The 16,001-nt window shown below is 39.8% G+C and overlaps 1 protein-coding gene across 1 annotated transcript in view; it reads right to left on the bottom strand.

Annotated features, from left to right (window-relative positions):
- Positions 1 to 16,001, bottom strand: part of clvs2 (clavesin 2) — a 121,189-nt gene that overhangs the window by 63,053 nt on the left and 42,135 nt on the right. The gene's annotated exons all lie outside the window — the stretch shown is intronic.

Genomic DNA, 16,001 nt, shown 5'->3' with positions numbered 1-16,001 from the left:
GGCCTGCTGTGTTCCTCGAGGAAACCAAACTGAGGCAGTAAGTGAAAGACATCCAGACTCCAAAGAACAGTTCAGGGAGAAGACAATGTACGTGATGAACTGAATGTAAAAGACTTTAGAGAATTAGAAGAATCCAGGGTGTAAACCAAAAAAAAAGCTTCAAAATGATCTGTAAGTTCTTAAGGAACAAAATACTAAATGCCAAGTAGATATGAATCACAGAAAACAGGTTAAGGAATAAAATCATTCCATGGCTAATCTGGAACAAACCTCGATAGTAGTACAACAGGATAAGCAAATTCTAGAACAACAGCTGTAGTCTATGCAAGATATCCTTGAAGACACAAAGCAAGAAATGACTGATGTATGATTGAACATTGATATCTACATCATTGATGGCAATGGAAAATAAATGACACCTCCAGACAAAATCACCATCACAGGATCTAGACATATCAACAAATTACATATATGTTACAAAGGCTTATAGGCTCACTTGCAATCAAACAATCTAAATAGTTAAAAATTCTTTTTGAAAGGAGGGTGCTGCTGGATGTGTATCTTGCATTTAAAAATTTCATGTGCTGTGTGCATACAATATCGTGACTCTGCCTGGCAGTTACTATGTAATTTCTGCTTCATGACTTTTTTTTTTACATTCATTCATGGCTAGCTGGGCCAGTATTCATTGCCTGCCTATAGTTGCCCTTGGGAAACTGTTGGTGAATTGTCTTGTTGAACTGCTGCAGTCCATGTGGTGTAGGTAGACCCACGTTACTATAAGGGAAGGGAGGGAACTCCAGGATTCTGATGCACAAAAAATAAAGGAGAGAAATTAAGATTCAACCACATTGCAGTGGGCCTTGAGTCACAGATAGGCCAAAACAGGTAAGGATGGCAGTTTCATCCACTAAAGGACATCAATTGTGCCTTTCCCCAACAGTTGACAATGGTTTCATGGTCATCAGTAGACTCTTAATTCCAGATTTATTGAATTCAAATTCCACAATCTGCCATGGCTGGATTTAAACCCAGGTCCCCAGAGCATTACCTGAGTCTCTGAATTAATAGCCTATTCACAATACCACTATCCCATCATCTTCTCTGCAGAATGCGTGACTATTTTAAATAAACTAACCCATGGAGTTAATCAATCCCTGGTCTTTGATTGATTATTTGACCGTCATTATTAACATGATACTGTTCACAGTTATTTCAGCTCTGAATGGTGCCTATTTTCACAGGTACTCCTGAGATCTCCGCACAAAATGATTGTTCCCAGCCATACATTTATATAAAACAAAATACAATATGACCATTATTCAAAACTGTGGAATAATGCTTCCATGTTATGAATTAGGTTAGCCCACGTCTGAACCATAGTTCCATCTATTGTCTTTTAACTGAGTTAACTTATTTACTGTCTCACCCATTAACTTGAATGTTGTGCTGAGGTAGGAAGGAGCTTTTGACACCTCCATGCAAGTCAATGTCAATGAGTTTCTGTATATCCCTTGTGGAAATGCTCACCGAATTTGGAATATATACTCCAACAAACACAAAGTGGACAAACTGCTGCATCTCAGGCCCAGGCAGAGATAAGTGAGAAGTGTGCCTCTATCTCCTCTGAGTCAACAAGTTGGCTACTGCATAGAAATATCTATGCTCAATGACCACCACATTAGACAGAGCCATGAGTAGTTCACTGAGGTCACTTCCTACTATTTGTCTGCACAATTTCCCTTACTTCTAATAAATATTCACATATAAAGGCACACACCTGATATCCCTTTTATTTAGGTAAGGGCATTGTGGTATCGTTGCTCGGGTAGTAATCCAGAAACCCAAGTAATTCTCGAATTCCACCAATGCATTTGAATTCAGTAAAAAATTCTCAAATTAAAAGTCCAGGTGACAAAGGTTCAAGGATGCAGTTGGGCAAAGAGCAAAGGCTCTGCTTAGATTTGAGACGTTAGGGACTGCATCTTCAATGAATGCATTAGTATAGTTTCCTCAGCGTCAGTTGCAACCCATATCCTTCAACTTGAGTCAGAGAGAGCCTGTTGAAAATTCCTAAGTCAATGGATCCCTGATATTTGTGGTATTCTGATGAGATATTCATGTTTTGCCCCATGCTAGCCATCACTGTGTGTAGTATGGCCACCTTTAAGGGGAAAGTGATGGTCAAATGGTATTATCACTGAACTGTTAATTCAGAGACCCGAGTAATGTTCTAGTATCCCAGGTTCAAATCCTGCCATGGCAGATGTTGGAATTTGAATCCAATAAAAATCTAAAATTGAAAGTCTTACAGTAAACATTAAACCATTGTCGGTTGACAGGGAAAAACCCATCACTAATGACCTTTAGGGAAGGAAGGTGCCATCCTTACCTGGTCTGGCCTACATGTGAATCCAGATACACAGCAATGTGGTTGACTCTTAATTGCCCTCTGAGCTATTAGGGATAGCAGTAAGTGCTGGCTAAGCCAGTGCATCCTGTGAATGAATAAAAAAGCTCAGTGTTCTATATCCTATACTCCTATTTTGCCTTCCTCCCCCTGTCTTACCACCTTCCACATTGAGTATTTCATCCTTAATGTCCACACATCCCTGGAGGACTAAGGTATGGACGGTGAAACAGACCAGCATCAATAAGGCCCTGGCAGGATGCCAATGTCCAATCAGTCCAGGCATCAAATCTGCATCTTCAGAGACCTGCAGTTTTTCATCACTGTCCCTGATAAACAGATGATATTATTTGTATCACCACCACACTTCACTTGGAGCTCTCATGGGGAGTAGCTCTCTTTTCACGGATTTTCTGAGGACTCTAGAATCCATCCATTGACTTCGGGATGTGGGGTGAAGTTCAGTCACAACCTGGACTAATGAAGAATGAAGAGGTCATGCTAGTTGGTAGGAGATTGAGCAGACAAAGGAAGGGAGAGCTTTTAGTTGTCACAGACCAGCTGAATGTTGAGGGAATGAAAGCCTTTCTTGTGGATAAATCCCATTGACGTGTCACTGGTTGCCTTGGTGGTCTTGTGTGGCAGTCAGTATGCAGCAGGACAGCAAGACCCACTGTCCTTTTTCTCTGCAAATTGCTGTCATGAAGATTAATGCACACCCCACCTTTTGCACATAGGCCATCAGTGATGTGCGAACTGTAGTGACGTGCGAGCTTTAGTGGTGTGCAGCTGTTTGCACAATGGTAGCACAGAAGAAGCTAAGTCTATGTGGAGAGTTTGCCTTCTCTGCCACAATTCTTCCCCTTGCTCACCTGATGCTTTTCTATTGGTGTATGTTGCCTTTCAGCACTGATAGACCTCATTGCCGGTTGTTATGTCCTTATAGTCTGTTACTCTGAGATATCCTAAGAGTATACATTGTTAGTTGTTAAATTAATAAACTTCCTGATATTTAGCTCAATATGAACCCAATGCTCTATGATATAGGTTACTTGGAATAAATACAGAAAACCATTGGAGGCACATCATTAGAAGCACTAGTGACAGCAAACAAGTATTAAAAGCTGGTGACAGAAAGTTGGTAAGGAAGGTTAAAAGCAGGGCACTTGTGAAAAGTTCTCATTTCAGCAGCTATCCAATATAGGCTGAGAGCTGACTTTAAAGCTACAACCAAAACTGAAGCCTACAACTGTAATGAAGCAAGAAACATTTGGGCACTCTCTCTGTCTAAGAGGAAAAGCTTTCAGCTGATCTAATTTAAAACAAAAATCTGCAGTTTTAAGAGGTGCTGAAAGGTCAACTCCAACCTACAAAAATGCAATGTAAAAACAAACAAGGAGAAACTGATTTTATAAACCGAAAAGGTTTTACCTGTGTGCAAATATTGGTTTATTCACCATTTTGCTTCTTGGAAAAGGTGTGAAGACTGCAAAAACACATGATGTTATGTCTCACTCTTCCATGGCACAAACACTTTCGACAGGTATAAGCCTGCTACTTTTAAAGTAGCAATTCTTAAAGAAACTTGAACAAAATAAACTCAAAATGAGAAGCAAAAACAAATTCACAAAAATGAAAAATCACTACGCAACAATATATTTTCTCTCTTTAGACAATGTAAAGGAACACAAAGGAGTGCAGTAAATATGGAAAGTAAACATATAATCATATATTGGCACTCAGCATCATACAGGACGGAAGAGGACCGTCAGCCAATTGAGTTTGCACCAACAAAAAGAAACAAATCATCCCCAAACCGCACTAATCCCACTTTCCAGCAATTGGCTCTTAGCCTTGAATGTTATGACATTTTAGGTGCTCAGCCTTTTAAAAGGCTGTGAGATTTTCTGCCTCAATACTCTCCCGTGTAATGCACTCCAGATTGGAATGATTTACCTTCTGTCTCCTACAACTAAGCCAACTTTTTTATTCAACTTGCCAAGTTACCCAGGATCCCAAGTGCTTTTACATTATTTATTAGTCTCCCATGTGGGACCTTGTTAAAGATTTTGCTGAAATTTGTGTAAACTACATCAACTGCACTACCCTTACCTACACACTTGATCACCTCCTCAAAGAATGTAAAGTAGTTGACAAAGTCCCTATGACAAAGCCAAGCCGACTATCTCTGATCAAACTTTGCCAAATCAAGTGGAGATTAATTCTCTCCTTCAGAATTTTCCTAAGTAGTTTCCCTACCCAATGAGACTCAATGGTCCGTAATTCCCTAGTTTATTTCTATCAAGCTTCTTGAAAAGTGAAAGCACATTCATTGTTAAATTGCACATTAACATTTGAATGCTCTGAAAAAAAGTTTTCTCTGTTTTTCTCCCCATGGATTCTGCCAGGCCTGCTGAATTTCTCCAACATTCTCTGCATTGTTTCAGATTCCCAGCATCTGCGGTATTTTGCCTTTACTTGCAACTAAAATTTTCCAGCATTTGGAGTGATGACTGCAAAGATCCAGACATGATTATTCAAGTCTTGGAAGATCAACTAAATCAGAGTCCAGTTCAGGATTTACAGGCATGAATTCATGTCATAATGACAGAAGTCAGGTGAAAATATGAACCAAGTTTTAGGCAGATGTTGCCACAAAAAGTACTGAATATCGTTTGTTAAAACATTGATAGAACTAGTTATTGCCTCCACAGCTATCAAATCTCTCCAAATGGTACCACTGGACAAACCTAAAGATTGCATTATCGAAGTACTGCTGGAAGAAGGACACAGTTGGAAACAATTGTTGCAGAGCTGCAATATCTGCAGATGCTTCATTCTGCAACCATTAGTGCATCTGACAACAAGGACAGTAAAATATCCAAGTAATTGAGGATATCTGGTTGTCATGGATGAGTTGGACCGAAGGAGGTCTGTTTCCATGCTGTACAGCTCTATGAATCTATGACTCATGTATGAGAAGTGGATTTTCTCATCCAACAAAATGTCAAGCATTTCCTGACACATGCAGCTATGGGCTACAGAATGAGTCTCACATCAGTGATAGGGAAACTGTTGGACACAAATCTGAAGGAGAGAATTAATCTCCACTTGGAAACATAACATTTGATCAGAAATAGCGTGGCTTTGTCAGAGGGAGATCATGCCCAATAAATTTTGTGAAGCCCATGATCATTAAATGCAAAGCTAGTTGCAAAGATTTTTGGATAATCATGTTACACTTACAAACTACTCTTCAAGACAATGATTTACCTTCACCAGCAGTTCTCATGTTTGGAAGACTGAGTCACAGTTCTTTCTTCACATGTTCTTACTACAAAAAAAGTACACAATGCATTGTTGGAAAGAAGGGAGAAAATGGCGCAAGAGCACGATCAATGAGGATGCAGACAGCTACTCCAACTCGAAACAGGACAAAACATTAGAGTTTGAGATCTTTGCGCAGATTCTTGGAAAGATATCATGACATCATGTCCAGCCTAGGATGTACAATGTTGTCAGCAAAAAGATCAAATCCTGTACTGAAACAGACAACAGATCTGAGTTGCATATGACCAACTGCCCATCATACTGATGATAATTCCAATACTGAAAGTATTGAACTAAAAATCAACCATGAATTGATGATGCATGGTATATATATGTCCATGATGACAGTTAATAAACCATTAAATGACACTATAAAGTCAAGTCATGATAATTATAAAAGACTAAATTCTGTCATAGTCCCACCAAAGTATTATCTGAATGTATTAAAATAATGCAATGACAGCCATCTTTGTTTACAAAGTCTGTAACACATCTCCTCCTGGAATGTGCCTTTGCAAAGGAAGTCTGGACAAGGATGCAGTGGTTTTTGTCGAGGTTTGCCCAGAGCAGCTCCGTCACACTGGACTCTGTGCTGTACGGTCTGTTCCCCAGGATGCACACCGAGACAACATGGGCTGCACCTGGAGGACGACCAACTTGGTGATAGACGATCTTTGGTCTGCCCAAAACCTCTTGGTTTTCCAGAACAAGGAGTTGACCGCAACCAAGTGTTAATCAACAGCACCAACCACAAAGGAGGCTCACTCTACTCCAGCTGCAGAATTCAGGTCTCCGCTTAACTGTAGTGAGAAGGAAATGAAGAAGAAAACTTTCTGAGGGACCATAGGTGACATCGGTGTTACATCATTGTGAATAGTCTATCATATTTCTTCATAGAATCCCTAAAGTGTGGCTATTCAGCCCATCAAGTCCACACCAACCCTCCAAAGAGCATTCCATCCCTGTAACCATACATTTCCCACGGCTAATTCCACCAGCCTACACATCCCTGAACACGATAGGCAATTCAGCATGGCCAATCCACCTAACCTGCAAATCTTTGGACTGTGGAAGGAAACTCACACAAACATTGGGAGAATGCGCAAACTCCACACAGATAATCACCCAAGTCTGGAATTGAACCCAGGTCCCTTGTGCTATAAGGCAGCAATGCAAACCACTGAACTACCATGCCACCCAAATCTTAACATATTTTCACTTGTACTGTTATATTGTCTGCTGCAAAGTAATTTTCACTATCAGATCTGGTTAAGTCACACCTGTGTCTCTTCAACTATCCCAAGGCTGAAACAATTAGCAATGGCTAAATATTGCTTATCTCACACAATCTAATGGTTACTTGATACCAGATAGCTTCAGATGTCAAGGAACCTTGAAACAAAATATTGAGGACTTCAATCAGGACATTGCCCTGCGATCTGGACAACAGTAAAGCTGAATGCAGTGTGCAGCGAATGTGCTAGGGCCTGAACTGCACAAATTATTCCGCAGTCAGACCCACCTTTTGACTGAGAGTACACAATCAGTGATGACTCCACACATCTCTGCAGGGAAAGCTTCATTCTAATGTATCAGATTTTCACAGGAGTGCACTGAAGTTCAAGGCTGACAGACACATGTCCACTCATAGTGGACTAGTCTGCTAGGAGAAGCTGCACAAAGCACCGCCTCTCACAGGGTCAATGAGGTCATAGAAGATGCTCCAACATTTCAAGGCAATTTAACACTGTGAAACATTGAAGGGTTAACGATGACGGAGGAGTCAAAAGGAAATTCCTCAGAATTTCTTTCAACATGTTGATTATCATGAGGGATTTCACTAGAAATCACTTGGAAGTCATGTTTTTACAGATGCTTTAAGAGCTAGCTAATGATGATAGTATGTGATGTCAATGCATTCTCTCATTGCTGCTTTTCACCTAACAGCCATAAAGGGCAAGCTATGTGCAAACACTTGATTGTGAAATCACCATATTATGCAATATTATTGTGCTATTAAGACATTATGTGTACTGTCACTTGGATAGCAAGATTATTATTCAGCAACACAAAAAGTCAAGGACTGCAAAACACTATCTGGGCTACACCGCAAGGCCCTGCTGACTGAGCCAGGCAACAAAACTTCATCTTCAGGAGATCCATGGTCTTTTCCACTTTGTCCCTGGTCAAACCATCTTTGTTATGTAATGTGTTTCAAGATTTTCTAAAGGTATCATGAGCCATGATTGGATAGCCCTCATCTCTCAGCAGCCACCTCTGTATGAAACAAGGACTTTAGAAGGAGGCAGGAGTATGAAAGTTCTCCAGTATCTCAGTGCCAGTGTAGCTTCCAGAATATCTAGCACAGAACTTGGCACCAATGGTCACATATAATATCAGCATTCATGAAGTAGGGGCCTTTTCTTTTTATAGGCTCTTCAGATTGGGCATTCTCAATGCAATGTGCCCACAATCGACAGTGTCCTGTACATGGGGCAAGCCAGCGATGGTAGATAATGCCAGATGTTTGACTATAATTGTCAAGGTTGAAGGATATGAACGTGTGTGCTTGGGTGAAAATGGCAGCAGTAACATCTCCCATATGTTTATGGGTGGAGGATTTTGAGATGCCACACAGGTCCCCAGTTTTTCCATAAACAAGCTACTGGCATAAAAAAAATCAGCGCAGCTCTGATCTTGATGACCAATGAGAATGAAAAATACCACCTCTTTCTTGTGAGTTCAATCCCTCCTCCAGCAGTGACACTGCCCACCAAAGATGGAGCGAGACATCCTTAACTGGAGTTGAGGAAAATTACAGCAAGCCCTTTCAATCCACTGTCTCATGATGTCTCCACCTTCTCGGCCACTTTCATCTGCTGCTTCTTCACCTGGAGGCTGTGTGATAGCTGCTAGATGTTGCTCTTTTTGCTGACAATTTACCAATTGCTGCTTCTTTCAGTGGTGTTTAGCTGAATCAGCAAGACCAATGCTGCACCAACAGGGTTCTCCAATTGTGCTCCATGGGCGGATCATCTGTAGGAATCTCAGAAAGGTAACACAATTTTATTGAAGGAACTTTTGAGTCATGACAATGAAGCATAATGTGATGCTCTTATACAATGTGGGCATGGAGGCCTCCCAAGGATGTAACAGTCATGGCTTGATAAAGAGCTCTGAGCTATGTAACCTTATCCAATTGTAGATTGCACAACTAATGTTTTCATGCTGCATTGAAACCAGAATTCTTCAAGTTATCTTTCCTGAACATTGCATTGGCCCTCCCTCAGCCAGAACTCACTCTGCAATGGGGGTAACAATGTGAGCTTTAGGCTTTGCTGCTTTTAAGCTTTCTGTTCTTGTGGCATTATATATTTCTGCTCAACCCAGTCCATGAAGCTGTGATACACCTCTGCAGTGGATAGGATTTGAACCTGGGTCTCCTGGCTCAGAGGTAGGGACACTACCACAGTGCCTCAAGAGCCTCCTGTTTCACAAAGAGGCAATTATTGCACTCAATGTGATGCTGCTGATTGCTTGAGGCTATACCTTTTATTCTGCATTCTTAGCCAATGACAGTCCTGTCAATGAAGTGCAAATTGAAGTCAGATGGGTGATTTTACTGAAAAGGAGGAGGCATGATCACTGCAATTCCCCTTTGCAGAGCCTCACCAGGATCTTTACTCCACTCTGAATAATAAAAATTAATTTACTCCACCCATTGAGAATACTGTCATAGCCATTTTGTGAAGTTATTAGACAGTTGACTTTTGAGCCGACATGACGAAGTTTTCAAATTTTGTTTCAACGCAAATGACTTACAGGCTCCAGCAGTGACACTGGATCTTTATTTTCATATCACTGTTCCTGGGGCCCGAATGAGCTTTCAGCTTCTGCCTCATTTTGGTCAGCCCCTTTAAACAGTTGTTAATTACCCTGTTTCAAACCCAAAGACCATGACTTTGAAAATTTTTTGTTGGTCCTACACTTTCCCACATAGAAGTCAGTGTTACTGTGACCTATTTAAGTCTCCTCCTCCAGAGCTCCCAGCCACCTCCAATTCGCTATGAGATTCCACTATACTATCTGCAATTGTCCCCCATCACTGTCATCATTCCCTCTGCAACTCTGTACAATGAAGGCTATCTGCCGACATGAGTTTCCTGCTCTCCCAAGGACTCTATGGGCTTCCTGCTGACCATTACTGACCACACTCCTATGATTTATCATGACCCAACCAGTGGACTGAATTGACAATAGAGCCCTGCCTGAAACAATCACAGAAATTGTCGGAAAAGCTCAGCAGGTCTGGCAGCATCTGTGAAGAGAAATCAGAGTTAATGTTTCAGGTCGGATGACCCTTCCTCAGAACACTGCTTGACCATGAGTTCACCTCCTGAAGTGAGGAGTCAACACCACTCCAACAGATTTATCTGTGATCCCTTGCATTTGACCTGCAGGACTGACTGTACACTGTAAGATCCCTGGGCTATCGTGGGACCAAGTGTCTCACTGACTGTGGTCAAAGCAAACTCATTTCCACTGCAGAGTGTAAACAGATGCGTGTTCTGACTGATCGTGGCAGCGTCCCTAACTGACAGTGGTACCCATTCAGCCCACTAACGATACTTCCCCTTGACTTTGACACATGGCCATTTGTTTGAACTGCATTCAGTGTTTTGCCATTCAAGCAGCTGGCACAAACATAGCATGGTGCCACGGAGTGACAAGACCACCCTGTAACTGAGCGTTGAAGGCCTTATGCACTAGGAAAGCAATGTGATTGATACAGAAAATGACACCCTGTACCTCAATACCAGTGTCAGTGCATTGCTAAGTAATCTATTTGACAGAGACTGGCAGTCTCCAAATAATTGCTAAAGTGATTAAGCACTAAGAAAGCAAGGTTTCTTGATGGCAATGCAAAGGCATTCTGCGTAGATACATAAAATGTGTGGCTTTCCTAAGCACAAGGTGAACTTGCAGTTAAACACCAAAAACCTGCGGATGCTGTAAATCAGGAACAAAAACAGAAGTTGCTGGAAAAGCTCAGCAGGTCTGGCAGCATCTGTGAAGAAAAAAATCAGAGTTAACGTTTCAGGTCCGGTGACCCTTCCTCAGAACTCATTTGTTCATTGTAGTTGTACATTGACTTCAAAATAGAGTGTTTGAAGGGTTAAAGCGGAGTCAGAGTTAGTCTGAGAGAAGCATGACAATGCAATTACTATGGTGGTTTGTTGATACCGAATTGTGTTGATGAAGAGTTGAGGAGAATGGCGACCATGGAGCATGCAGAGACATCTCTGAAGTAGTGGTAAGGTGGCTGGGACATTCGGAGAGCTTCAAACCCCAGTTACCTGCTCTAACTTCCACATCAGGAATTTGAATCATCTAGTTTTCACTGGAGGGGAGGAGAATTCTAAGTGGTATGTAAATGGAGCTAATTAGCCCTGCAATGAGATAGAACTGTACAGTATGTAAACAGACCCTTCGGTTCAATTCATCCACGCCAACCATATATTCTAAATAAATCTAGGCCCATTTGCCAGCATTGGGCCCATATTCCTCTAAACACTTTCTATTCATATACCCATCCAGATGCCTTTTAAATATTGTAGTTGTACCAGCCTCCACCCCTTCCTCTGGCAGCTCATTCCATACATGCAACACCCTCTGCATGAAAAAGTACCCTCTTTTAAATCTCTCTCCTCTCACCTTAAACCTATACCCTTTGGACTTCCCCACCCTGGGGAAAAGTGCATGGAAATAAGGGAGTCACCACTCAAGGCAAAGATTCTGAAGTCACCATATAGGGTTTGAGGGAAAAATCATTCAAGGTTTTCTCGACATCAAGAATCTAATGATTTCGTTCTTGTCCCATTTTGTCATGTTACGTGCCATTACTTTTATCACACCAGGGAGACGAAAATTCTGCTCCAAGTTGCGATGTATTATAGTTGGTGTAAGTTATGTTGGGACAGTGTCCCTTTAAAAGGTGAGTCATCAGCTAGTGGTTACAGTCTTGTTTCGACTTGTTTGAGCTTTTACACAGTGACTGTTTTGGGCCGCAACCCTGTTGTGTTGCAGGTGGATTGGCCATGCTAAATTGCCCATAGTGTTCAGGGATGCCTAGATGGGATGTGTCTGCGTGGGATGCTCTGAGGGTCAGCATGGGCTTGTTGGGCTGAAGGGCCTGTTCCCTCACTGTGGGGATTCTATGATCTATGAACTCAACTGTAACATGACCATAAAAGTTATCTTAAGCATTTACATTTTCCATTTCAGCACCTCATTTTCTGCTTGGGAACCCTGCAGCCTTTTGCGTCAAATATAAAGTTTAACAATTTTAGAGTCTGAGTACCTTCACCCATGACCTTACCCCAAGTTCCATTCACCAGGCCTTGTCTTCAGATGGGCCTAATGGTATTATTGATGGACTGTTACTCCAGAGACCCTGGTAATGTTTTGAAGACCCGGGTTCATAGCCCAGTGGGACAGATGGTGGAATTTGAATTCAATAAAAGAAAGGCTGGAATGAAGAGTCTAATAATTGCCATGAATTGATTGTTAGGAAAAACCCATCTGGTTCACTAATATCCTTTAAGAAAGGAAACTGCCATCCTTAGCTGGACTGGCCTACATATGACTCCACACCCACAGCAATACATTTGACTCTTAACTACTGCGAAATTGGGGATGGGAAATAAAAGCTGGACGAGTCAGGTACAGCCTTATCCCATTAATGAATAAAGAATATCTTTATATTTCTTATCCTTTTCTGTCTGTGCGTGGAATATAATTTGGGAAGGCTCTCTAGTACCTATTAATTCTCCTGATTCTGGAAGATGAAAGTGAAAAGATGAGGCTGAAGGGACTTTGTGCTAAATGTAGTCTCTGCCTGTAATCATCCTCATTGGTATCCTGCATGTATCTATCACCAAAATGACAAACTGCTGATATAATTCACAGTCAATTTCTACCTTATCAGGACATTAGTTCCAGTCTTGTATAATTATGATCTGTGTGCGTCACTTTTCTATTTTCCAAAGGTTTTAACAAGAATACTATCTGGAAGCTTGGCCTTATTTCTTGGGTCAGTGAACTTTCTAACCATAACAGTTGCAGCCAAACACTTTCCTTCATTGGATGTGCATTTCTCATACAGAATTATTGAACTGGCTCCACCTTACACGGCATTAATCAAAGTCAAATGGAAGTGATTCACTTTAAGTCTTACTTTGGCTGCAATCAGCAAATTGTAGCCAAAATTGGCACATGTATGAGGTGCATTTGTTTTAAAGTAATATTGCTGAATGTAACATCTCTCATGAACCAAAGTAATTGAAAGAACTTTAAAAAATATAGTTTTAAAAGAAATCCTTTAAGAATATTTCTTGATATAGATATGAATGTTGCAATATTGCACTTTGATTAATACAGTTGAAAATGGGTTTATGTGGGTTTACCTTAGTGTCACTACATAGATATGTTATCTTGTATGGCTGTTTTGCGCAAGTTCACTTGCAAAATCTTCAGTTCCAGATGAAATTGCTTTTTATATTGTGTTGGCTGCTTTTTGATTAGCCCATGCAAGTGCACGATGTTATATAAAGTAATAAATTGTTATTAAGTTTATTTTTCTGATTATTATTCTCTTGGCAGTAAAGCACTTTAATATTGCTGAAGATAGAGGCATGCTACTGAAACTTTTTGCCTTGCACTCATCAGGACAAGTGTGAGAATGTCAAATTTCAAAGATGTGGAGGTGTTGGTGTTGGAAAGGGGTAGACAAAGTCAAAAGTCACATGACATCAGGTTATAGTCCAACAGGTTTATTTGAAATTGCAAACTTTCAGAGTATTGCACCTTCATCAGGTGAAGTGATGAAAGAGCACCGCTCCAAAAGCTTATGATTTCAAATAAACCTGTTGGAATATAACCTGGTGTCGTGTGAATTTCAAATTTCAAAAAGAATCATATAAATTTAGGATGCTAACTGTCAGGAAATTGACTGTGATTGGCTAGAAGGTTTACATTGATTGACTGAGGCATCATCACCCATCCAAACATGTTTTGCCTATCATATAATTGAGTAACTTCAATCTGTGAATTTCAGTGTGAGGTATGTAGTCTGCATATCCCAGTGTGGGGTTTATCAAATCAAATAATAACGTCAGCCTCTCTGCTCCTATGATGCTGCTTGGCCTGCTGTGTTCATCCAGCCCTGCACCTTGTTGTCTCTCATACTTTCCTCCAGTTGTTTATAAGAGGCAGAGTATAGACTTACTATACTTACCTAGGCCCATACTTGCAAAACTCAGGACAAAATGCCTTCTGTTAGATGTGATTCTCTGATTAGGCAGCACTTGCTGAACAATCTGAGCATGCTAACAGCTACATTAACAACCAGTACTACTCCATCAATCTCATGGATGATTTATGCTTGTTAGAAGAACCGTACGTTCATACTGTTCTCCACAAACCTAAGGAATATGTTGACACCTTGAGTCATTTTTTTGATTGAAGCACCATTTTCCAATGCAAAAATGGCCACCATGACTAATCTGTACATGTACAGGTTCAGACATGACATCATGCCAGCACGACAAAAAAATTAAACTATTGTTGCTGTGTTTTCCAGGTCTTCCATTAAATTTTAGCCTTGTTGTAAGAAATTGTTGTGTTCTAGTTACTTGATTCTGCCACATTCAGTCAGGTACAACTCTCTCACCTTTCTCATTTGAGGACTGCAATGCTCCACCTACCAATGGCATTGCTGATAAATACAAGTTACGTTTTGAAGTACCTAAACACATGGGAAGCCTATAGTTCCCAATTATTTTCTGCATGGCAACGTGTCAGCCTACGAGAGTTGATTTGCTAACCAATTAACACCACTTTTCTTTATAATAAAGTGTCGCGGTTACTTGAAATTTGGCATTCTTGCATTTGTTATATTGAGTGCAAGACAAAACATTTTCCAAAATCAAATCATCTGTCTGTTCAATGCTTTAATACAATTAAATTATACTATATTATAATCATGTTCAATGAAACGCAGAGCCACATAATAAACAGAGTTACAACTCTAGCAAATGTGTTAACTACTAGCTTTATTGCATATCAAAATTGTAGCCACTTTTCTATTAAATATAGTAAATAATTAGTGTGAAGACATTGTAAAAGTCAAAATAATTCAATTCAATATCATCAACCAGAAATAAATAATGTTCTAGTTTTCACACTTGACAATAATTTTTGACTACATACAGAGTTGACCTTAGAGCTCAGTCACAAAGAAGAAAAATAATTTATTATGAACAGCAGCTAAATAACAAAATTGTGCAGTTGCAAGTCACCTTAGTGACATCATAAAAGTAAGCTGCTCTATTTTTAGCACCAATTTGAGCTTTTTCTCTTCGCATAAAAGTCAATACTTAAATGATAACAATAGGTATTTTCATCAACATTTATTTTGTTTTGCCCTTTCATAATAGTCACATTGGTGTGCTTCAAAACTGTGATATTTCCTACAGAGTTTGCTGTCACTACATTGAACAACACCCAGACTATTGTCACAATAACTAATCATGGCACTAATCATATAGAAACAACCTTTCAATGTTCCACTTGTATCACTTTCTGAAGTACAAACTTTTCAAGCAAAGTGAAGAACATTTTACATTAATACAAAAGTCAACTTTTGTGGTCAATGTCAATATTTTGGCAGCTATATTTTTCTAATTTCAACCAAAGTTGAAACATATTCAGTGGGCTATTCAACCTTATTTAAATCTGTAGAAAAAAAGATATTGACAATATCTAAAATGTCATGAGAAATTTCAATAGATGTTTTGGCATTATAAAAAGAAAAATTCAGTTTCAGATAACATTTAGTATCCAAGTTGTCCATCACAGTATGATAATTGTCATGTGATTCAAACAGCTTCTAAACATTAACTGGCCAATGAATTTGTTTAGATTAATTGTATTAAGGAATATAATTTTAAAAATGTAATTTAAATGCTTATTTTATAATTTAAAACCAATATAAGATTAAAAGAAAGACATAAGCATTAATTGGTTGAAACAGAATATTTGTTCAGGAAGTTTTATTTTGAGTGTTTTTGCTTATTTAAAAAAAATGTAAACAAGATTTTCAATTTGACAAATGAAATGGACTGTGATTAGAGATAGTAGGGACTGCAGATGCTGGAGAATCTGAGATAACAAGGTGTAGAGCTGGATGAACACAGCAGGC

Source organism: Rhincodon typus, chromosome 5 (genome assembly GCF_021869965.1).
Source record: "Rhincodon typus isolate 14 chromosome 5, sRhiTyp1.1, whole genome shotgun sequence".
NCBI lineage: Eukaryota > Metazoa > Chordata > Chondrichthyes > Orectolobiformes > Rhincodontidae > Rhincodon > Rhincodon typus.
Note: the sequence above shows the minus strand (reverse complement) of the source record. Positions and strands in the feature narration are given on the sequence as shown.